Raw genomic sequence first — 26,635 nt, 5'->3', positions numbered from 1 at the left:
TGAGGGAGTTTGGGGTGCATAGGGGCCATACCATGTTCTCCATGGATGATCCTCCATTGTCCTATAAGGGTTTACCCTGCCCATGTGATCCTCCCATGCTGCACCACCCCCCGGGGGATTATTGGACTGTGGCCGCACCACCCTCGCCCCATGGGAAGGGTTTTCCCCAATGGGAGAAGGGATGCCATCCACAGGTTCGTCACAACAGCCAATGTACTTGCAAAGTTACAAATACCAAAATAGGGGTGTATTGAGTGTCTGTAATTGAGTGCGGCATCTTTTTTTGGCCAGAAAGCATACTTATTGCTTGCATAGATTGTATTGTTTTATCATTCTTGGCAATTAAGGGCCTGATTCATGAATTCTTTTGCACGGTACAAAATGACTTTGCACTGCAAAAAATCCGTTTGAACTGCTCCACCCCGATTCATGGAACAGTGCAAGCTGTATTTTTGCAGGGCTTTGGGTTTGGGGTTGCTCCTTTGTCAGTGCAGAAGAGTCATGGCCAAGCAGTTTATAATAGGGTGATCCCATTGATGGCAGTATCGAGACTGATTTGCATATGGCCGATCCTCTTCTGCAAAAGTGCAGATGGGGTAAAAAAACAATAGTGTGAAGGTTTCCCAGAGCAATGCCAGTGGTTAAGCTTAATTCTAACCCTCCCATCAATCACATTCTTTGGATATGCAATTTCTCCCTAAGTGTGATAGGTTATGCCCAGATGTGGGCTGTTGCCTGTTGCACCATATGGGATGGGGATGAACATCACTAAGGATGCCTAACAAGGATGAAACATGCCTAGCATTGCTTTTGTTTCTGTGCAGAGGGCATGTGTCCCTGTAGTTCAGTCTGGATGGTTGCCATTGGTAGCAGTACCAAGACGGATTTGCACATGGCTGATCCTCTTCTTCAGTGGCACAGACAGGCTTGACACAATAGTGTGGAACGCTTCCCATAGTAGTGCCAGTAGTTAAGATTAATTCTAATACTTTCACCCATAGCATTCTTTGGTTATTACGTGTCTCCCTTTATGAGAGAGGGTATGCCCAGAGGTGGGTACCCTGCTTGCTGCACCAAAAGCAACCAAGCTGAACTTCACTGATGAGGCCCAACTAGGCTGAAAGATGTCTGTGGTTGCTTGTTATTCCTTGCAGATGAGGCATGACCTAGCAGTGCATGCTGGATTGTTGCAATTGGGGGCCATACCAAGCCTGATTTGCATATGAGTAAGGCCCTTCTGCAGTGGCACATACAGCCTAAAAAATAATGGTGTGAAAGGTCAGTGGTTAAGATGAAACCTTCCAACCATCACAGACTTTGATTATAGTGTAATTCCATAGAGGCAGGAGGAGATTATATTCAGTGGCTGTAACTGACAAAATACTCTTTGCTTGTGAAGTTGCACAAAAAAATCATATATTTCTTTTTATGCAAGATAGTGTTTTCAGAGTCTGTAACTTAGTATGCCAACTTGTTGTGTATGGACCTATTCTATAAAGAACAAATGTAAAAAGGGTGCTTTTGATGATGTCTTGTTACATAAGAAAGTCCGGAATCCTATAAAACCTGAGTTCTGTCCCATCACTCAGAAAACAATCACATAAACTCAACAAAAATACAATTGGGCTTAAACCCTAAGCAACTGGCTGGCAGTTGGCTTCTGATCCCCCCTGTGCTCTATGTCTTTTCAATAGAGGCTACTCGCCCCCGTGTAAAGGCTGAGCCAGGAGCTTGACTGAATGTCCCAGCTTTTCTCTCCTGTATTGTTCAAGTCAGTCCAATAAATGTCTCTTTCGCCCTGTCCTGGACCTGGTTTTCTCTCACCGGTCTCCCGTCGCTCATACTGCCTTGGGGTTTCATTTCTTTTACCCCACCTTGGGGCCTCAGTTTTCTCACCCCACCTTGACGCCTCATTTCGTCTTCCCCTGCCTGGGGTTTGGGTCTCTCACCCCACCATGGGGTTTTGTCTATTCCTCCCCACTCATGGGCCTAGGGTCTCTCACCGTGCCTTGGGGTTTTGTGGGCTGGTCCACCCCTCTCCCAATTCCTTGGAGCCACTGCGTATCTCTGTTCCTAAGTTTGTGCTCGCTGGGGGATGTGGGAGTCCTGTTGCCGTTGGATGCCCTTGTCCGTTTCCTCAAGGCATTGCATCCCGGGCAGAGCTTGACCTTTTCTCCATAGGGCCTCCTGTGTGGTCCTGGACTTAGTGTCTCTCTACGATGGTTCTCCACTTCCCCAGTGGTTGTGTTGCCGCTTCCTGAACCAGCTGGTTTGTCTATGTTCTGTGGGCTTGGGTGTGGCTCTCCTTGCCATGCCTGGTGTACTCTCTTCATCGTCCTGCAACACCTCCCAAGAGGAGGGTCCTACCTTTCACTCATTCTGCGGGCTTCTCTCTATTCCTCTCCTTCAATGCGGAATTCCTGTTTATCTCTCCCTCTACAAGGGGTTGGGCCGCTCCAGCCTCTTTTCACTCCAAGCGCGTCTCCTTCACAGAGAGGGTAAGAAACCACACCAGCCACTCCAAAAGGAAGTTTCAAGTCACTACACAAGTTGAAAATCATCTAGCCAAAACAAGTATTGGCACTTTGAAACTATGGAGTTTTTTTTTTTTTAATGAATTTGTTTAGTTGAAAATACAACTTTTCAAATTACTTTTCTTTATACAAAATACAAAATAAACGCAAACAAACATGAAAGAAAAAAAACCACATGAATAGAACAACATAGTACATTTAAAAGTTTTCTCAAACATGTATAAAATGTAAAATGTAAAAACAAAATCATCGTTCTCAATGATGCAATGCATCCAAAGAAGGAAAAATGCATTAGGCCCAGCATGTTAGGGCATTGCATCACAACTAACAGTTCATAGATGCAATAATGAATATGACCATTTCTAGATGAGTTGGCCATTTCTTAATCATTCTGATGTTCTATCGCTGGTAGCACTATGTCAAGATATTGTACTATCGCTATCTGTATAGCGACTCTCGGATTTGAGAATAAAAGATGCCATAGTTTTTCTCTATCCAGATACTCCTGCACAATCAATTTTCTTTCAAAACATTTGCGTCTTACATCATTCAAAGCGGTACAGTCAATTATGAGATGTTGCCAGGTCTCCCTTTGATTAATGTTCAAGCAATAGCGACACAAATTCTACTTAGAAATGATCTGCTTCCTCCTACACAGTATATCCATGGTGTTCCACTGATTTAATCTGAACCTCAAGAATTCCTCAGGAAATACTGCGATGAACATTTTGGAAGATAGTCAGCCATGGTGCCGTATTTTTTGGTACCAAACAGATGTATATTAAAGTCCTTATGATAAGAGCACTTCGCAAGATTCCCAGACTAATCATGTTGGAAAATATTTACCTTAGCTCGATCTGGATTAGTTATGAGGAGGTCAATCGTTACAGCAGCATCAGCTGCTGCGTTCAAAACATGACTTCACCACCTGATTGAGAACGTTTTGAGAAACTATTGAGTATACATGATATCCCTATCAGGAAATCTCCTATCCCCACACGGGGGTGTGATGAATCCAGGGAATTCGTCCCTTCTCCCCAATGGGCATCCACCCACTTTTGGATAGGGAGGTGCGCCCACCCCACTTAAAACTCCTAGGTGGCACAGCAATTGAATCTCATTGGGTGTGACCACCCTTAGGGGAAGAGGATTCCCAAGCAAGGATTCTACTGCATCTCCCTTTAACACTGAATCCCAAATGTTTGCTGGTTATCTGGGAATTGAGCAAGACAGTAACAAACAGGGCCCTTTAAAAGTGACCGGTTTGATTTTTGACCTGAGTTTGTTGCCGTCCTTGCATTAAGAGTGGAATCAATGCATTCTCCCATCCTGGGATGAGCATAAAGGTCCCAGCACCCAGACACACAAAGGATGAGTTAGCTTGAGCTAACCCAGGGACAGCAGATCCTGGATTGATCCTGGAGGCAGGATCACATCGGATATGTGATGGGCGGAGGAATCCTGAAAAATGTGAAATGCTGCCGAATCCGGGAGGGCAGAAAGCCGAAGATCCCAGGTCCACTGAAGCAGGAGAACGAGGTGCCTCAGGCACCATGTACCAGCGCTCAGGAATGAAGACGCCAAGGTGAGGAACTGGTGCAAGAGAGCCGACGACCACAGAGTGCTGCTCCACAGCCATTGACTTGCCCAGTAAGCAACGCCACCAAAACCAAGGTACGCGGCCGACCAGGAGGAGAGAGAGGAGGGCGTTGAAGCTTTGAAGCACTCCAAGAAGAGGTGGAAACATTATAACACACATATGGCCAGTGCAGCCAGATAGCCCATGCCGGGCTGAGAAATCTATTACCGCTGGTGGGGGTGAGAACATTGTATCACGCATATGGCCAGTGGGGCCAGATAGCCCCCGCCAGGCAGAGCAACCCAGTAACCCTGGAGGGGGTAGGAACATTGTAACCAGAAAACGGCCAGTGAAGCCAGATAGCCCACTTTGGGCTAACAGAAAGATATAAATACCCTGGGAGGGTAAATCTGAAGTGAAGGCCCTAGGAGGGTGTAGGAGTCCCAAGAGAAGCATATGGTCTGAAGGGCCAGAGAGCCTAGCCAGGGCTAAGAAATCAAGCAAGTCCAGTAAACAGATAAGGAATACTGAGATAGCCTGGAGAGGAGAACAAAAGAGACAAGTTAAACAGACGTTTGAGGTTTGCTCTATCACAAAAGTGACTGAGCTACAAAACAAGTAGCTGCGATAAAGTCAGAACGTTGTGATTTGAGCAGGATGTTGGTGCGGGATCAAGGACACAGAACCTGTTTTGAACTGTTACACTGGAAAAACGTAGAACTTGTTTTTGAACTGTACTATAAAGACACAGAACTTGTTTGAACCGTACCAACAGGCTGGAGCCTACATTGAAAGCAAAGAATTCGAGATACAATCGGGTGAGGGTCATGCACCAGCCAGCCCAAACCAAGAGGGGAGACAATTACTGCTAGAAGCTAATTAATGTTTCTTTGTTATTAGTGGTAGGGTCAGTCAGTTGAATATAGTAGGTTTGGAACTGAGAATGAATTTTATTTTGCAAGTAGAATAGGGAACCATTACCACAGAGATAGGGATGAAACAGGCGTTTATTTACTTTAATAAACCACAACCACTTGACAACATGTCTTTGTGTTCATCCCCTATGTCTGACGTAACACAGAGGGTCTCCCCTAGTGGTCCGCTTGCCTTGGCTGCTAGAGGATGTTAAGCTTAGCAGGCTAACCTCCCTGGTCCCAAAGGGGGTAGCTCCCCGTTTGGGAGAGGGGAAGAATACCCTGGATCCATCAGAGTATCTTGTAAAGAAAAGTTCTTACAATTCTTTGACAGTATGACAATACTAAATTAAGTGGCCACTTTTTGTAGTGATTTTAAATACTTGTTGCGTTAAAAACATTTTAAAATTCTTAGGTGGTCAGAGAGTTCATTTAGAGGCTGTACCCAGTGGTGTAGCACAAACTTTGAGGGCCACCCTCAGAGCTATGCTGAGCCTTCCCTCCCCTCGCCCAAGCTCGGCAACAAATCACGGGTTGCACCACACTCTTGGCCCGGCCTAGACTACCGCGATTGCACAATACACACGATGATCATCCTGATGCAGGGGCATGCTGCACACTGACTATGAGAAATATGTACATACGTGCTTTAATGCATTATACAGCACACATTATGAGAAAAATTGGCTTAAAAGCCAGAACGTTTGTAATTTAACACCAATCCAAAATTCCAATACATGAAAGTCACCAACTATGCACAGGAACATTAATGCTTTAACTGATGCAATGCTTTGCTATTAAAAATGCCATGCCACAATGAAAACATGTCCAACTGGTTGCACAACGTAGACCAGTCTAGACACGTAATAAACATATTACAGTAAAACATTCCATGCCACATTAAGACATACCTAGACTGGTTGAACCAAAATGGCAGTCAAAGAAATAACACTTATCTTGGTTATTTCATCACAGATGCCCAGAATAATATACAATGCCAGAGTAAGAAATGGCTAGACTGGCAGCAAATGCAAGTCTAACCAAGTAATTACACTTAGCAGGAATGCTTTATCATAGATGCCCAGTAAAGACAAAAAATACAAGCCACAGTAAGAAATGACTAGACAGGCTGCACCAAAATGCCAGTCTAGCCACTAATAACACATATCATGCCTGCTTAGCATGGACGTGAATGACCATGATGATTTAGAGCAAAACCCCCACCCCCCACATGTCCCCTCTCCCTCCCACCACCTGCCCCAATCCCCAAAATCAGCTCCTCTGCCCAGAATTACCTCCACGTTCCTCTTCCTCGCCCCAGTACTTATGTTTGAGGTACCTTGCCTCATAGGTAAGTACTTGTACGAGGAAGAGTGGGACTAGGAGTATTGAAGATTACAGGTAACTAAGCCAGGCATTACCTTCACAGGTAGGCGGTGGAGTTGCCATGATATTTTAAACAAAATCTGAATTTTTATATCTCCACCTCCTCTTAACTCAATTTATGCGAAGCTATGTTGTTAAAAATAAATACTGACTCAGTCCACTCAATTAGTGTTCTGACTTTGTTTAGCCCTCCTAGAGTTACACCTCTATTTGAGGAGCAACTTGTGGCATTTATAGGAGGCACATCTAAAAACACTACAGCTTTTTATCATTCTTTTCAATTTTAATCTGTGGGCTAATAACCCACAGGACTCTGAAGCCTTTTCCCTCCTACAAACTCTTAAGTCTATGGGCTTTGACCAGTATGTCAATACCTCAACACATAGCAGAGGCAATACTCTAGACTGGATGTCGTTAACATTAAACCTGACTGAGAGATGTATTTGGTCAGATCATTTTCTAGTTCATTTTGAAGTTCCCCTTCTCTCTCGTAATATTCCTAAAATACTGTTAGGTTTAACTCGTAATCGTAAGAAAATCACTTTTGAGGCCTTTGAATAAGCAGTGGTGCCACTATTACCATCATTGGCAGTGTAACGCTCACCTGATTCCCACGGAGGCGCAGGTCTGGCTTCGAGTGCTGATGCTTCTTCAATGGTGAAGCGCAGGACTCTGAAGATGGACAGGATGGGCCCTCTACTCTGGCTTCTCCGGCTCGCAGGAATATTCCCCTATGTGTGAAAAGGGAGTATTACCTACTGACTGAGTTATGCTCAAGCCACCCACTCTCTTCCAACCCTCCACGATACCCTTCCACGATTCCCCGTGAAGTCTCATCTTAGGGTCAGGAAGGATGAGCTCTCCATCCTGCTTCTGATGCAGGGGCGCGTTGAAAACCAGTTACTTCACTGGATTGAGGATTGGTGGGAGTTCAGGTAAGCTTGACTATTCAGGTAAGACTCTGTAAAAGTTCTGTTGCAAGTTCAAAAGTCCACGCTTAACAATAATGTTCATTGTCTTTTTGCAGCAAGCGCTAATGCTTATGTCTTTTTTCCCCTTAGGGGCCGGGGTTCGGAATGCTGGAGATATGGCGCCGACCCGAAGTGAAACGTGCAGTTCCAGTTCCAGTAAATGGCAGGTTAGTTCTGGATGAGCGCTCGGGAACTGTCTTTGCATTCGCTCATTCAATGTCTTTGTCTTTTTTCCCCATAGGGGCCGGGGTCCGGAAAATGCCTGGAAGCGGCAAGACCCGAGATGAAATGGGAATGACCCAACAGGTAAGTCTTATTCCCTTCCTTCTCTCACCTCTTGTTCTTGTCTTTTTCTCTAGGCTCTGGGAAGTGGCTGTGTATCCGGATGATCGCTGCTGAAGATGGAGGAACCCAGGAAAGATGAGTGAAATGCAGCGCTGCAGCGATCGTAACAAAATGCTTTTAAAAAATAATGTCTTTCCTTTCAGGATCGTCTGTGATGTCTCTGTGGTGCAGATTTAGCTGGTAAGGTCTCTTGTCTCCCTTTGCAGGTGACCCAGGATGCTGACAGGCGTGGCTGAAGTCCAGATGCAGGAGCTGACACGGTGAGCGTCCAGCTGCAAGGAGCAGAACAACGCGAAGCGTGAGTTGCTGATCGGGTGTGGTTTAAATAGCTTTGGAAGAAGTTCCCAGTGTGTATCTGATGAAGGGAGGCCACACAGAGAAACAGGTAAGTGAGTTTATTTCTCACGGAGCTCGCCGGTCGCCCTCCTCCCTACAAGCCGCTTTTCATCTCCAGTCAACCGCCGTCCTCGCTGCGGTCGCGCGACTCTCATTCGAAACGTAAACACGAGAGCACGCGCGACCGCCGCGAGAGACTTCATTCTCTACACATCTTCCCCCTCAAACAGGGCAATTATATTTTTTAATAATGCTTATAACTGAAATGTAAAACTTATCAAGAATTAAAATTAATCAGCAAGTTTGTCTGAGCCAGAATACAATAAAAAGTTAACAGTAGCGCATAGCTTGTGCATGACCTGAGTACCCTCAGTGTCCATCTACATCATGTATTTCTTAAACATGACATGAGCACTTCAGCGTCAAGTCTCGTAATCCCTCATCCACACCGGCTTAGACCTAGCCCTATGTGAAGAATCCTCTCCGACCCTTGACCTCTGAATGTCATCTTCTCTGACCTTCCCACTTGTCTTTCCCATGTTCTCATCCGGTACCCCTCCTTTCACCTTCTCATTCAATCTCGTATTATCCTCCTCCACCTTCCTCACTTGCTTCTCACCTTCACTCCTTTCCTCATCACCCGCCTTCGCCAACCTTCCTTTCGACCATACTTCGCCACCTTCCAGAATTACCACATTACCTTTTACTGCACATATCTTCTTAGGACCCAGAAATCTACTTTCCACACACTTGCTCATTAGTCTAGGATTTTTGACATACACTTTTTCCCCAACCTTCCATTCACGTTCTTTCACCCTCATCCTGTCATCAAACAGTTCCTTATTTCTTTCCTGACTCAATGCAATAAGTTTCATAATCTGATTCCGGTCAACATTAACCACTTTGGCCATCCCTAGCCATCCTGGACAAAGCCTTGTCCCAGGCTCCATTCCCTTCATCGAAACAAATGGAGATACTCCCGTCACAGAATGTGGCGTAGTGACATAATTCCATGTCATCATCCTCAATACTTCCCTCCATGGTTGCCTCGACTTCATGGCCAACTGCAGGCCCCCCTTTATGTACCTGTTAACTCTTTCAACAAGTCCATTGGCCTTAGGATTATACAGAGCAGTCCTTGTGTGTTTTATACTGTATCCTGTAAGAAACTTCTTCATTGCTCCAGACACAAATTGTACCCCATTATCCGACACAATTTCAACCGGCACCCCCTCCTTAAGAAATACCTTTTCTAAGAATCCAATCAGCTCCCTTGCCGTGACTTCCTTTACAGCTTCCCACTCAAACCATTTGGAATGGAAATCTACTACGACAAACACAAACTTTAACCCATCTCCCAGACCCGCCACCGGACCCATTATGTCCACTGCTAACTTGCTCCAAGGCTGGTCCGGTACCACATTTGGAATCATCGGAGCCTCTCTCACCACTCTGCATTTGTCACTCGTTTGGCAAATTATACAATCCTTGACGCCCCTTTCTGCACACCTGTCAATTCCCGGCCACCAAAAATTCTGCCTCAATTTCCTTTTCATAGCCGCTTCACCAGGATGCCCCTGATGAGCCAGCTCAACTAGCACCGACCTAAGGGAATGAGGAGGAACAATGCACCTCCCCCTCCTAAACCTATCCTCACATAGGTTTAACTCATTTTTTACTTCCCACCAAGTATTGAACCTACAATCCAAATTTTTTCTTTCTGGCCACCCCATCACTGTCCAACTTTTGACTAACTTGAGATCATTATCAGAATTCTCTTCTTTCGCCCATTCCTCCTTACTGACCACACTTTTTACCTCTGCTACCACTAACCCCTCCTCTGTCTCTCTGTCCTTCATAGGTTCACCCTTAAGAGGCAGTCTGGAAAGGCAATCTGCCACAACATTCCGCTTCCCTGGTAAATAGCTCACTTCAAAGTTAAAATTTTGGAGTCCTAGACCCCACCTGCTTATTCTTGGAGAACCCATGGCCCACCTGCCACTCTCAAACATCTGAACCATGGGTTTGTGGTCCGATCTGACCACAAATCCTCTTCCCCACAAGAAGAACTTAAAATGATTTACTGCCCAAAACATGGCCAACGTTTCTCTTTCAATGACAGAATATTTGCTCTCTGCCCCTCTCAGCGTCCTAGACGCAAATGCTATTACTCTCTCAGTATTATCCTTGTTGTACTGCACTAACGTCGCACCCAGTCCCAACATGCTCGCATCTACTACCAAAACCGTTTTGTCCTTAGGGTCAAACCTACCTATGGATGGCGCTTCACCCACTGCTTGCTTAATGCACTCAAAGGCCACGTCACATTCCGCAGACCATTCAAACCTCACTCCTTTTTTGAGTAACATTCTGAGGGGCACTGATACCTTGGCAAAATCCTTAACAAACCTATGATAATATTCGGCCAAACCGAGGAATGATTTCACCTGCTCTTTATCTTTTGGTACAGGTGCGCATCTCACTGCTTCTACCAAGTTCTTTTTAGGCCTCACCCCTTGTTCATCTATCTCATGTCCCAGATATTCCACACTATGTACCGCAATCTTACACTTGCTCCTCTTCACCGTCAACCCTGCCTCACTCAATCTGCTTAACACTTGTCTCAACACTTCATCATGTTCCTCAGTAGAACCAGCATATATCAACACATCGTCCTGGAACACAATAATGTTCTTTACTCCACTCAACACCGTCTCCATGACTCTTTGGAACACGGCTGCCGCGGACGCAAGCCCAAATGGCATCCTGCAGTATTTAAATGAACCAAACACCGTGATAAATGCTGTTAAGTGTTGACAATCCTCCTTCAACGGAATCTGATGATATGCTTGTGAGAGATCAATAACCGAAAATATTTTGGCATTGTTCAGTACTGATAGCTGGTCACCTATTATTGGTAGTGGATGCCTATCCACTAATATATTTCTGTTCAGATCTCTCAGATCCACACATAACCTAATGTCTCCATTGGCCTTAGCTGCTACTACAACCGGCGATAGCCATTCCGAGCTTTCACTCTTCTCTATTATTCCCTTTTGGAGTAACGACTCAACTTCATCCTTGAGTTTCTCATTCAGTCCATGAGGTACTGGTCTCACCCTGTGCGCTTTCGGACTGGCCCCTGCCTTTAATTGAATTTCATGTTCAAAACCCTTCAACACTCCTAGTTCCTCCTGAAACACCATGGGATACTCCTTTTCCCATTTATCCTTCAGTTCAGCTACATCAACTGATCTCTCCGCATTCGCCTGGATTCTAATTCCCAATTTCCACTGTTCTTCCCATCCCAGAAGTGAAGAACCTTCTTGGGTAACGTATATCTCTGCTTCACAGCTCCTCCCTTTGTACTTGATAGAAGCCTGGAACATCCCTATAATTCCAATCTTAACATTCCCATATGCATATGGCTCTATATTGTGCTTCTTCAATTTTGTCACGTCTCCTTGCATGCAACTCAGGAATGTCGCCTTGGACATCAATGTCCATGGTGAGCAACTGTCCACCTTCATTGTCACCACCCTTCCATCGACCATGAATACATCTGTGGGTGCACCTCCCTTGCTTGAAATTTCTGTTACTTCCAATACATGCTTTGTTTGGTTGCTCCTTCCCATTTCTAAATCTTCACTTTGTTCCAACATTCCTCCACCTGCTTCAATGCTCTGCACCATCCCAGATTCACGACAAACTCTAGCGAAATGCCCTTTCTTTTTGCATTTTAAGCACAAGATATTTCTGGCTGGGCAAAACATGCTTGTGGAAATATGACGGTTACTACCGCACTTGTAGCACTTGATTTCTTTATTGAAGCCAGCCTTGCGAAATCCCTTCACCGCTGCCACTTCTCCTTCCGACTTGTCTCCCTTCATAGTGGTCATATATTTATGGGTCTGTTCCATACTCCTTGCCATGTCTATGGCCGACTCCAGCGATGCATCTCTAGATAGTAACCTCTCTTGTATCTTTATATTGTTTGTGCAACAAACTAATTGGTCCCTTATAAGAGAGTCAGTGAGCAGCCCAAATTCACATGTATGACTTAGAGACCTCAATGCTGCAATGAAGTTCTCCACTGGTTCTTGCGGATCTTGTACTCTTTGAAAGAACTTGTGTCTCTCAAATGTTATATTTTTCTTGGCTTCGAAATGAACTTCCAACTTCTTTTCTGCCATGGAATACTGGTCCACCTCTCCCTGGCCTTGTTGTGGAGGATCTGGTAATCCATCATAAACACTTCTGCCTTCAGTTCCTAGATTATGCAGTAGGATCGCCTCTTTTCTGGCTGCTGCAAACTTATCCCCTCCAATTGCAATCAGGTACGTGTCAAACAGCTTCTTCCACCTATCCCACCTTATAGGTGGAGCACCAGGTTCTGACAGGAACTGTGGCGGAGGTGACATACTAGCAGCCATTTTCTTGTAAATAGTGGCCTATTTACCAATTTCACTCCTTGCGTTACTCTGCCTTTATCTCCAATCCTATTCACTTTTGTTATACTTGTTTCCTACTATTTGCCAGCTTCATGTACTTGCCCTTTTTTTTTTTTTTTTCCACTCTTATATATGAAGAGCACAGGTTCACTGTATTTCTATTCTCCTTTGACACACAGTGTTGTGTGAAGTCTACGCAGTTATTTTACTGTCCTCTGGGAGGCCTTCTTCCTGCAAAACTGCAATGACATAAATGTCCACTAGGGGCGCACAGTTGCCCAGCTTAATTGAACTAGACACACTTCCTTCATAATGTGGATCTTGTTGTCTCAGAGTTCTTCTCGGCTGTACCTCCTCCCTGGCTGTGCCCCCAGCCTCCCCCCTCTCCCTGCTCCTCACCTTCTTTTCCTATGAGAGGGGGAGTGGGCGGCACCCACCAAAGGAAACAGCCTTTCCCTGTCTGGCAGCTCGAGGGAAAGTGGGGAGAGCGTCCCCCTGCAGCGCCACGCTCCGAGGCGCCGCGGAGACAGTCCCTCTCAGGCCCCCACCTCTCCACAGGCCTCTTCCCGTCTTCGGACCTGCTCTCCTCACTGCTAGCGACGCGTTCTGCTTCCAGGAAGCCGTCGCTGGGCTCCGCGGCAAGCTCCGTGTGCCCCCTCGTCGCCACTTGATGAAGGGAGGCCACACAGAGAAACAGGTAAGTGAGTTTATTTCTCACGGAGCTCGCCGGTCGCCCTCCTCCCTACAAGCCGCTTTTCATCTCCAGTCAACCGCCGTCCTCGCTGCGGTCGCGCGACTCTCATTCGAAACGTAAACACGAGAGCACGCGCGACCGCCGCGAGAGACTTCATTCTCTACAGTATCCTTCCACCGATCAGGTATGTATCCTTCCCCGACCAAACCCGGGTGGAAAGTAGTCCCACAGGTAAAGTAGTTCCATTCAGGCCTCAAGAGGGCCTGGATGTGGCAGCATGGTCTGCATCAGGTAAGTGCACATTAAAACACTTGAACACATGCCTAGCTTTATGAGCCTGGCGCCTAAGGCGCCAGGACAGGGGTCCTACATGAGCCTGGCGCCTAAGGCGCCAGGACTGCGTCCAAAGGGCCCCAGCTTGGGCCCGCTGGCACTCCCCTGGGGGAAATGATGCCTGCCTCTGGGGTTGCTGGGTCGGACCTGGCTCCTTGGAGGTAGGCATCATGACAGGCAGAGAACCGATCCATAGATGAGCTTATGTACTCTTTCAGGTCAGCTACAAATCAAGATTTTGATTATCTGGCCCCTCTCCGACCAGTTAAACACAATATACTGGCCAGACACAATCAATGGTCCACCCCAGAGGTCTTACTAGCTAGAGCGGTGAAAAGGAAAGCAGACCGATATTGGAGAAGTCATCCATCAGATGTTTCAGTTTCAGCTTATAAACAGGCTGCTAGACTTTATAAGGCCGCAGTATTTAAAGCTAAAAGGCAACATTTCATTGCTAGGATAGGAAGGGCGTCATCTAAGCCTAAATAACTCTTTTCAGTCCTTCAGGAATGAAAGGAATTGACTGCTGAGCCCCCCTTGCTTTGGATGATGATTGGTGTCAGCGTATTCTTGATGGCTTCTCTCAGAAGACTCTACAACATCAGATACGTATCCAGAACCAGGTTGAGATATATCAGTATGTAAATGATACTCCTACACCATCCCTTAAAGAATCTACTCAGGGCACTAGTCTCTTTTCTTTTCAGGAAGTCTCAGAAAGTGAGGTCTTAGAAATTATCCAAAAAATGAAACCCACATCTTGTAAGGGCGATATCTTCCCGGGCCACACTATTTAAAGATGTTGCGCCCATATTAGTCCCATGGGTTACAAGGTGCATTAATCACTCCTTTATAGAGGCTCATGTACCCGAGAACATTAAGGGGGTGTGGATTACTCCTCTATTGAAAAAGGAAAATCTTGACCCTTTAGTTCCTGAAAATTATAGGCCCATTACGAACTTTCCTTTCATTTGAAAAATAATTGATAAGGTAGCATGCTCTTAATATCAATCCTTCATGGAACTGCAGGATATTCTAGCCAAGGAGCAATCACTGTTCTGGGCTAACCACAGAACAGAGACTGCTCTACTAGATTTAAAAATGAATATTTCAGAAATTATTGAGGCAGCGAATGTGGCATTGCTTCTGTTACTGGATCTCTCATCGGCCTTTGATCTGGTTGATCATGACTTGCTAGCAGAAAGGCTGATTCACATAGGCAAATATACTCTGTCTGCGGTATCCTGGTTTAAATTCTTTTTAGGTCCGAGAACGGCTTGTGTGGTTGGCGGAGAGGCTCAATCCCAGAGGACGTCCCTAACATGTGGTGTTCCCCAGGGATCATGCTTGTCCCCACTGCTTTTTAATATATATGGCAAATGCTTATATGATCTCCTTACATCTTTGGGAGTAAAATTTGCAAACTATGCAGATGATACCCAGATAGTATTTAAGCTTTCTGGGGTATACAATGATTATGTAGAATGCATTGACAAAGTTTTTAAAGCAATCCAGAAATGGATGGCCATGAATTCCTCGGCCCTAAATGACTCAAAGACCGAGTTACGTATTCTGGGAACACCACATAGATTGAAAAATCTAAACACACAATACAAATGTCTTGCAATAAATGGGAATATTATCCCAATATCTGACTCAGTCAAGACACCTGGAGTCTTTGTTGACTCTCATCTTTCTTTCAAAAAACATGTTTCTTATCTAAAATCTTCATGTTCGTATTCTGTCCACTTGCTGTGGCAGATCCGTCCTTATCTATCAGAAGCCAACAGGGCTTTGATTGCAGCAGCCATAGTGAATACAAAATTGGACTACTGTAATAGTCTTTTGATGGGTACATCTCAAAGTAATATTAAGAAACTCCAGGTGTCACAGAACGGAGCAGTTTGCGCTGTTTGTGCACTCGATCATCGATCACAGGTTTTGGAATCTCGCAGGAACCTGCACTGGCTTCCGGTCGAATAGTGCATTTGCTTTAAGCTTGCTGTCATGGTGTTTAAATGTTTGGTGGGTGAAGCATTTCCTCTAGAGTGAAAAGAACGCCTGTTCTACGGGCTTTGCGCTCTAACAACAGGGTAACCTTCGATCAACCACGCATAATCTTAAAAAAGATTGTTGGAGCAAGTTTCAATGCGTGGACTCCTTGCTTATGGAACTTGCTTCCACCAGACATTAGAGGCTGTGTATCTACATCACATTTCAGAAAACATCTAAAAACATTTCTTTTTGATAAGAAACTGGATTAAGATAATCAGATGACCATAGGCCTTTAATGAGGTTCCACCGCTTTCTCTTTGCGTGTGTTTATTCACACTCTTCTGCTTTATGTCTGTAAGTCCTGTGAGCGCCCTGCAGCGTCGGGCGAGTGGCGCAATATTAAAATTCTTTAGATAGATAGATAGATAGAGAGATAGAAATAAAATATGTTTAGCTAGTGTGGAGAAGGTAAAGAGACGGCCATCAGGATAGGGGTACCAGACTAATCAGGTCTCCCCAGGGCAAGAGGTACAATTGGACAGTAGGGGTACACTGGATGTAGCAAACCAACCTCGGAGCAAGCCATTGTGTAATATGGAGCCTGGTCTAGGGTAGTGGGATCCCCTTCAAGTTTGAGGGGAAAGTACAGGGACCACCCCTAGCCATGGATCCCAATTGCTTTGTGAATCTATTTATATGTTAAAATTTGAAACGTGTTGGATGTTGTCACACTGGTCAACACACCACGCAATCCATATTATCGCCTTAGAAAATGTTGCTGCTTTTCTGTTTTAGGTCTAGGGACTGAGTGCTATAGGTATAGATGTTATTATCATTTGCACTACTACTGTTCTGTTCTTGAGTCCTAACCTCGCTGTTTTCGAACCACCATAGTTCACAGAAAGCCAAGTCAGATAGTAGTGCCTGTGGATACTTATTTAGTTTTCCCGGCTAAATGGGAGCTACAAACATGGCTTGTTTGCTCGGTTATCCGGCTCCAAAACATTGTTATCTGACTTTCCTATTACAGAACCGTTATTGTTACCGGCAATGGAGGTGCCGGATAATAGAGCAATCCAGTTAATAAGATGCTATTACTTTATGAATATTTAGTTTTGCATTTCTGTTCACAAGGTGAGGGGGCATATCTATTGAAGCTGTGGCTGCTCACTCTAATTCTGCACTCACAGTCAGAGGGTGGCCTGGAATACAATGATGCTCCCATCAGAACCAAGAATGTAATAGAGAGAACAATGGACCTGCTGAAGATGACTGCTGCTGCAGGAGGAGATCTGATACAGTCCTGACAGAGTGAGCGCGGACTATATCATAATGATTTGGTGAGGTGATTCATATATCTCCAGTCTCTAAGCACTGTAATGATTGTTGTTACTAATGTTACCCACTCAGGTGGCTCAATGTATCAACCTCTGGAGGATGAAGGACCACGTTGGCCCATCCTGGGCTATAAAACGCATGACTGACTGCATCCTCCTGTTCCCAGACAAGCACGCTGTCCTTGAACTGTCCGCATGGCTTTACAGTGCTGTCTGCTTCACAATATTGCACCATAAAGAAACATACTAATACCAATGAGGAAAAAATTGTGCCTGTGAATGGTGACTGTGGGTACTAACGCTCAAATGATTCATCGAGCACTAGTGAAAATGGACAAGTAAAGTACAGGAGCATATTTAGAAAGACATGCTATGTGGCAGTTTTAGTGACGAAAAGGTGGGCATCAGAAACTAGTGATAGATTAATAGTATCCATGGTGTCATCATATAGTGCTTGGCGTTTACGATTAATGACATCATCCAGATGGCTGCCAAAGAAGTACATACAAGCTTTAATATCTCTCTTATTTATGGACAGATTCTAATATTTACAGTCTCTTTTGAAAGGTATTTTCAGACATACAACTGTGGGCCTACCAACATTTAGTCAATGGTGTCTCAAATATGTCCACATTTGTAGTACAGCTATGCAACATAACACTAGTGTTTATTTCTGTTCTGTTCTTCATTTTTTCAATGATTATTTCTTTGTGATATGTTTCAGGTACAACTGTTTGACTGAAATTAAGGATCGTGCTCGCGTGGAATCGACTGTGTCAATGCCAACAAAAGGAGGCTTAAGTTCAAAAAGTCAAATTCTACTGAAAAACGACTTGATATGAGTGCCAAGGCAGTGGTCCTAAACACCTTGCAGAACACACTAAAATACGTCTGCAGTCGAAATAAACCAATGTAATTCAAGGTGGCATCTGTCCTATTATAAGAAGTGCACATACAAAGGTTATCTTAACAGAGTACAGGCAAGATACACAGATAAAAATGCCAGAAAATGAAGATGCAGTGGGAGATCAGTCAGAAAGAAGACGCTCCTAAAGTACCGGTACACGATTACAAGGAAACGGCTGCTTGTTTGCGATAGACTTGAAGCTAGGAGGCATCCATTGCACACAGGTTGCACTGAAGATGCAGGCAAGGAGATGTATGACGCAGGTCAGTTCAGTGAAAATAGCCAATGGAAGCTAAGCTGAGTGGGTGCATCAATGCGGAAAAACCTCCAGAAATGCCACTGAATGTGCAAGTTGGGTAGAATTAATTGACTGTTTGTTAATGACCCCTGTGGAAGATCAGGTTATCACAGTAGCAGATGCTAAAGGACACTCCAGAAAGCCTGGTGCTTAAAAGGTGTTAAAGAGGAAAAGATAATATCGAGAACATCTCTGAAAACGTTTATTTAAAATGATTTGTTTTTTACGTGGTTGTACATAGTATTCAGCATTTCTGTCACCAAGAACAATCACAGAGTATATCTTGCAATCATTTAAAAATGCACTGTTGCACATGCTTAAGTAAGTTTGAACACGAAATCAAACATGGAGGCTCTTTATCAGACTGATGAATGCCTACAGAGAAACAGCCTGGCAGAGGAGAGGTGGCACTTCTCATGCTCCATCAAGCAGGATGCAGATGCAAAAGAAATGCAACAAGAAGTGTTAACCATCTATCAAGGGGTGTGTTAGTGGGAGGGGAATGTTTGATAGCTTGCAGGGTTAAAGCACACATTTGAACCTGGAGCCTACTGCTATGTCATAAACTCTTATGCATGAGTCAGTGCCTAATAGAAAGGCAGTCTTCATATAGTGTCTTAGCTTCAGTAAAGTTAAGACACACACATCAAATTCCACTTCAGGTTGTTGTTGTCATAAGAATACATTCCAAATCTCACAGTAAATTCTTAGTGCAACCTTTGCATGGCCAGGGTTCTTTGATTGACTACAATAAAGTTATTCAGCTTGAGGCAGCTTTATCTTATGAATTTCTACACAGCATGGAAAATGATGGAGGTGTACATTGACCACTGAACTTTGAGAAAGGAAGATTTATGCACTGTTCTGTAGATGATTTGAACATCCTTGAGGACACACCCGATCGAAAGAGAAGTCATTATTCAACTGTGATGACCTGTAATCAAGAATGACACAAAATGCCACCACAAACATTGTAAATTACAAGTGTAGATACCTGCAATATACAGGTGGTTCGAACAGCACTTCTGCAACACAGAGGCTGTGGGCCCTGTGTTTGCTTGTCTGTCAGCTCAAAGCAACCCCTCTGAAATACCAAGTCTCCTCTGCCCTCTCCTTGGCCGTGTGCTTTCTTGTTTGCTAGCCCGAATGCAATCCTCATGTTGCAAACCATTCTTCCTGCCACATCTTGCTTTCTTATACTTAATATTCAGTTGTTTTGCAGACTTCCTGGATCCTGGAAGAGGAGGATGCCCTCCACCTTCGACCCGATACTGCTCTGGAAGTGCACCTGGCATGTGTGGATGTTTTAATTATGGAATTACTTTATTTCATCAAAAATCATTGCTTAATTCTGTTAACCATGTACACATTTCAAACACTTTAATTCCATTCTCACCGTTTTTTCACTAGCCTTCCCCTTTCCCCCAAATTTATAGAGCACAGCTATAACCCAAGAGGTATCTTAGTGCTAAGGAACCGGCTCTCTTCCAGGGTAGACAGTCATGGTAGACCTAAGAAAAAAAACACAATTAGATGGTCTACTTGAATAAGAAGGTTTTAAGACCTTTCTAAAGGCGAGATGACCCGTTATTGCCCGAAGCGAGATGGGAAGCGAGTTCCACAACTGGGAGGTGGCTACTGAGAAGGCTCTCCCCGCTAGTGACTCTAAAAAATCAGGGAACCGTCAACAGTAATATGTTCACCGAGCGTAGATTCCTAGAGGGGGATATACTTGGCAAATGTATCATGAAGATAGAAAGCACCTTCCCCATGATTTGCCTGATGGACGATGCACAAGGATTTAAACTTAATTCTCACATCCACAGGATGCCAGTGGAGGTTCTGAAGCACTGTAGATACATGGGAGAATCCGGGAAGGCCAGTAGCCAAACGTCCTGCAGAGTTCTGCAATACTTGAAGGAATTTAGACTGGGAAAGCAGTGTTGAATTGCTGTATTCTAGGGTCCCTGAGATGGTAGATGAGACAACTAGAATACGCACATTCACTGGAATAAAGTGCTTTTCATCAAGATCTTCAATTTAAGATGGCCTGAACCACACTTGGCAGCGACTTGCGGGTGCACTGAGAGGGAAGATGCAATCTTAATCCCTATGTTCTTATCAACCAAAACCGGCACAGGCAAAGGGCCAAGATCAAGGTAAAGATGGCCAATAGTTGGTAGTCCACATTGCCTGAGCCGCTCATGACTGCCCGAGAAGCGTGACCTCGGTCTTTCCGGCGTTGAGGCTCAGTCAGTTGGAATTCATCCATCTGCTTCTATCATCTAGGTAGTTCCTCAGTCTCAAAGCCAGAGATTCCTGTTCGCAGTCAACTCTCAGGATCAGCTGTGAATCATCTGCCTAGGCGTAAACCTGACACCAATGCAAATGAATATGTTTGGCAAGTGGAAGAACAGAAATATTACAAAGCAAGGGTGAGATAGCAGACCCATGGGGGAATCCACAAGTTAAACCGGATGGAGCAGAAACAAAAGGGGGAAGAGAAAATACATGCGTCCGATGATCGAGGAAATCCCTAAACCAGGAGAAATCGAACCTCCAATCCCTATCTCCATCAATCGGCGGCACAGAATAAGATGGTCAACCGTGTCAAACACCGCTTCAGAGGTCAAGTAGGACCAGAAGGCCAACCCCCGGTCCAAGATCATAGTCATATTGTCAATCACAGAGACAATCACTGATTCTGTGCCCATTGATGGCCTTAACCCAGACTGGAATGGATCAAGAACATTGTGATGCCTGAAAAAGTCTCTCAACTGAGGCGTGACAATCACTTCCAATGCCGTCCTCAAGAACATTAACAGAGAGAATGAACGAAAGTTGTCCGGGTCCGCTGAATTCAGCATTGTTTTTTTGCCAAAATAAATGGTAAGTATATATCATGGCTAGCATACGTGGACAATATTATACTTGTTGACCAAACACAAATAGGGTTACAACGGTCACTGCATGCACTTGTGGGGTAGTCCAGGAAAAATCAAATGATCATAAACACAACTAAGACGAAGACTATGAACCTGGGAAAGTATAAAAAAAGACCTGTAAAACGCCAAGGAATACATCTACTTGGGTTTCCCATACACTGCTAATCCCACGGCAGCCAACTAAGGTGAGAAAATCACTGCAAAGCCCTGGAAAAAACAGTGTTAAGACCTTGCACTATTCATCAGGGTGGATACAATTACCAGGGCCCATTGGAGATCTACCGTACATGTATCATACCTGTCATACTGTACGCTCTTGCTGCCTTACCACTTCGACTGATATCATGGCTAGACGGATTAGAGGGAAAGCAGGTACATACAGTCATAAATCTCCACAAATCAGTGCGGTTCAGGCACTTAGACTTCAATATGGGCAAACCTCTTTGCTGACAAGCAGGTCTACTCAAAGCATTCTAATGCCCTATTGCAACTCCTGGAGAAAAATATGGGATTGGAAAGTCACAATATCTTTATCAAAGAATTAAAGTTCTCCGCCTTGACACATCTTGAGGAGTTAGACCTAGCAGAGGATACCATACGCACTAACCCTAACTTTGAATTGGCTCAATGGGAACAAGTGAAAAACATTGAAAAACTGTAGGAGATTTAAAGGCATAATGCATATTCTCATCAGAGTTTTCTTCCCTTTAAGCCGCGCTCTTATCTAACTAATCACTGTCAATGGAACTCAAACGTTTTATAATCCGCCTATGCTTAAATCTCCTTCCTACTATGCAGCATATTGGCTCCAGGAAGAGTATACCTTTGGAAAAGTGCATCTGTCGTCTCTGCCATACTCAAGTGGAGACCGTACGACAGCTATTGACCAACTGTATTTTCCTTAAACCATGCTATCAAAAAGAGTATGATAAGTTCGTAGGTCACATTGAGGAGGTTGCCCAAGATCACTTTTGGGCCACCTTATTTGGCGCAGAATCCATTGTCATCACAGCAGCTGCTCACGATACATGGAATAAAGCATCACTTTTTTTTAAGAACTAATGAATTTGAAAAAAAAAATATAGATTTTTATTAGTTTCAAATATGAAATGTACTGCAATTATTTTTATCTAATACATATTTATTGTGTTTTCTTTTGCTTTTTTATGTGCTTAAAGTTTTATGTTTAAACTAATGCACAATAAATAAACACATTTTTTAAAAAGCATTGTTTTTTCAGGATGGGAGATACTACTGCCTGTTTAAGGTCTGCTGGAATATAGCCAGTCTTTAAGGAATGATTCAAACCAACAGTCAAAACTGGTATAAACTCAGCACACAGCTTCTTAATCACTTTAAGCGGGTTGGGGTCCAGAGGAGAAGAGGACCTAATTGATGAAACAATTCTAAAAACCGGGTCCTCTGTTGCTGTGGAGAACACAAGAAAGGAGCCATCGGCCGCAGCCACCACCTCTTGCTGAGGAAGGAAATAGATGGATTGATCTTGGACGGCTGAGGCAATAGAGCTCTGAATCGTAACTATTTTATCACTAATAAAGTGCGATAGCGAGTCGCATAAAGCTTTAGTCAGTGGATATCATCTCATCAGATCCTTCCACTATATCAATCAGGATTCAGAGTAGGGTCAGCGACATCTCATAATATAGCACTCTTATTTAACGCAGTACAGTACTCTTGGAAGTGTCGAGGGCTACAAGTATATGCAGACTATATAGATTTTACAGCCGCCTTCGACACAATAGTGAGGAGTAAAATTTTCGATAAACTAAAAGCCTGGGGAATTCCGGCTGGTTTGCTTTATATGATTCAACTTCTATATAAAGAAACATCAGTAGAGTCCGCCTAGGTGCAGAAGGAAGATTTTCGGAAGCTATACCCACCCTGTGCGGAGTCAAGCAGGGTGCATACTAGCAGCAACACTATTTAATTTATACCTTGCTGACTTCCTACGAGATGAAGTTAAATAACATAAAGATCAGTACATCCAGGCTAGGGTGGTTAGGGTATGCCGATGATCTCCTCCTGCTTGATTATACACCCAAAGGACTCCAAGCTAAGCTGGATGCGCCTGAAAGATTCGCCTCCACAAATAATCTCAATATTAATATTGGAAAAACAAAAATAATGAAATTTCAGAGTAAAGTACATACCAGTAACACAAAAAGTGCAAAATGGTCAATAGACAATCAACAGATTGAAATTGTAAATAAATACAAATATTTGGGAGTTATCATAGACAATAAACTCAGCTGGAAACTGCATTGGAATGAAACTAAGAGAAAATGCATGATAGCCACTTAGTCATTTTATAGGATGCCAAGGTAATTTTTCCTTAAGCACCATCTTGAAATTTTATTCCGCAAAGATAGTATCTTGTTTGCTATATGGAGCAGAAATTTGGGGAAGTTACTTCTCTAGAGAATTGGAAAAATTTGAAGCCAAAATATTGAGGATATTATTGCGAATGCGCAACCCCCTTCCTTATGAGTGCATTCTGTTAGAATGTAACCTAAATAGTGTAAGTAGTAGAGTACAATATATGATGGTTATCTTGTATGTGACATTGTCAAGATTAAATAATGGCACATTTATAGTTAAGATAAAAGAACAATATGTAAAGTTGAATAACAAACCAGCCCTAGTGACCATACATAGATGGTGTGGAGAATATCTTAAATGGACAAATGCCGATGCCTTAAGCTGGTTACTATACTCTATTATTAAGATCACATGGAAATTGAAACAGCTGATATATGTATGACCTCGATAGAGAGAAAAAGATGGTTAACTTGGCAACAGAAGTAAATAGTGGCATGTATTTGGAATATTGGTGTAAAAGAGTGCGTATGCCATCATATCAGTTGTTTTTTTCCAGATTGTGCAACAATTCGATGGTATTTACTGTTTAAATTTAATATGTGTGACATTTTAGAAATATCGGGTGCAAAAGTAGGCATCCAAAAAGATGTTAGATGTTGCAGATTATGTGGCACGAACATAATTGAATCTGCCAAACATATTATATGTGAATGTGAGAGTTTATCATCTTTACAGCTTAAATACCTTCTAGCCTATGATAACACAAAGAATAATTGTAACTTAAGCGAAATTTGGGAAAGTTTGTTAGAGGGAAATGATACAAATTTGATTTTTTATATGATGAAATTTTATGCAGTGGTCTTATCGATTTTAAAAGAATTATCTTACGCAATATTGTTTTTTAAATAGATATGTTTTCTAGAAGGGAATATTTTAGACTATTGTTAATAATGTTTAATCATGTGATGTATGATGTTGTGTATATATATGCAAAGCCTTGTTGGCTGAGAGCGTATTATCAATAAATAAATAAAGCTTTAGTGGCTGGAATGCTTTGCCCGCAGCCGCTGTGACTGAACGTTTCCGTACTACGGTGACGAGTTCCCTAGATTCATTTTCTGCACCCAAAATGCGGTTTGAAAAATAAGTTGTCTTAGCCTCCTTAATGATTTTATGATAGTGGAGACGAGCCATTTTAAACGCTGGTCTGTCCCCATCATGATAAGTTTGACGTCACTGGTGTTCTGCCTGTTTGTACTGTAATTTAAGAGTGCTAAGATGCGGTGTAAACCACGGCACTGATAGTCTAGTGGGCTTTCTCAGATTTTTTGTAGATGCTAAGTCATCCGCTGCTGTGCCAAAGGCGGCCTGCAGAGATAGAAGCAAGTCCACGTCTGGCGCAGACATGGCGCACCCATAGTGGTCCTGTATAGTAGCCAAGAGCGTACTGGGATCGACCCGATTCCAAGCACAAGAGGAGAAGTATGTAGGTCTCTGGTTGCCAGAGATAGCGGGGATAAGACAAGTAAAAGGGATCAGGTAGTGGTCTGTCCACTCAACTGGGAGGGCAGGGTGCACTACCATACTTCCAGTTTCCGCAAAAATTAGATCTAACATATGATTCAATACATGTGTAGGACCCGAACAGAGCTGATCTAAATGCAGATCGTCCACATGAAAATTGAAATCTCCAAGTACAAACAGATGAGGATACTTTAACTGGAGAGCAGCGACCAGATCCGAAAAAGCAACTGGACAAGAAGAATCAGAGGTGGGGGTAGATGGGGGGGGTAGCTAACCAGGACATAAACTGTCATGTTCGGCAAAAGGGTGAGCAGAACTAGCAGGGACTCTGTTTTTAAAAAGTGCACGAGTGGAACAAGTGAACATTTAAAATGTAATTTGAAGGCCAGTGCCACCCACCAGCCGGGTGTGTGGCAACCCGATCGCCTTGAACAATCGAAAAAGTCGCTGGGATGGCATGGTTTAGGTCAGGAGCCGACGATTGTTAGCCACGTTTCTGTGACACAGAGAAGGTCGGGTACCTGAGTAGAAAGCTTCCAGTTATCTACTTTGTGTTTGTCAAAGATATATAGTTATTGCACCTGACCCAGGGTTTTGCACTTGGTACACCCTTCCTGAACTCCCCCTGTACCTGTCCTTGGAATGTTCCCAAACTCTTGAAATGCTGAGCGATACCCGGTTTGACATGCCTATTTGCCCCTTCCATAGGGGCCTGTTGCTGTGTCACCCTGTTCTTCCAGACCCTCTTCCAGGGTGCAAGGTTAGCCCTTGACCTCCACAGTATTTCCCCTTAAGTACTGTTCAGATTACCCTCATGTGTTTCTAAAAGACAGTGTAAATAGGTCAAGTTATTGTAAACAAGCGACAGGTGCTAAACATAAATATTTAAGTTGCAGGGGAATAATAAGAGGTTATTGGTGGTGGGTTCACTCAATCCCTGATGATTTTGTAAAATGTGTCTGCAGTTAATTAAATACCTAGCATAACTATTCTAAGGTACATATGTTTGTAAGATGTGTTTTCCTTGTGCAAAATATATTGAGCAGTTTTTAGTTAAGAGTGACTACTCTTAACGGTTTTGAAAACGTCCAGTGTGCTGGTCTATGAATTATCTTGCGTGTGAAGTAAAAGTGGCCAGTACCAGCTACCTCTGCAAATAGAATATCCTTATTCCGCCTGTGTAGTATTGAACCTGATTTAAAGTTTTCCACATTGACCTTTGCAAATTCTACTTCCAAATTACGTGGCTCACATCCGAGTAAGTCGCTTTTATTCTGCCTTGCTGTATATCTTTTCCATTCACCTTGCATATTATTCCTCCTTGTTAAGTATCATTTGCATTTACCTTGCATATTATCATTTGCATTCACCTTGCATGTTATTCTTCTCTGTTAAGTATCATTTGCATTCACCCTGCATATTATTCCTCCTTGTTAAGTATCATTTGCATTTACCTTGCATATTATCATTTGCATTCACCTTGCATGTTATTCTTCTCTGTTAAGTATCATTTGCATTCACCCTGCATATTATTCTTCCTTGTTAATTATCATTTGCATTCACCTTGCATGTTATTCAGACATGCTGCATATTATTTGCATTTACCTTGTATTGTATTGGGCCAATTCATTTTTACTAAAAGGAAGTCTGACCATCATCCCGAAAAGATCCGCCAGCAGGCGGATACGCCGGCGGCGCATACTAAGGCCATACAAAGGCCTGTTCAGCGCCTGTTCCGCGTAGGGT

Source organism: Ambystoma mexicanum, chromosome 3p, assembly GCF_040938575.1.
Source record: "Ambystoma mexicanum isolate Mex_15411 chromosome 3p, UKY_AmexF1_1, whole genome shotgun sequence".
Lineage (NCBI taxonomy): Eukaryota > Metazoa > Chordata > Amphibia > Caudata > Ambystomatidae > Ambystoma > Ambystoma mexicanum.
The sequence above is the reverse complement of the archived record's forward strand: the minus strand, read 5'-3'. Positions refer to the sequence as shown.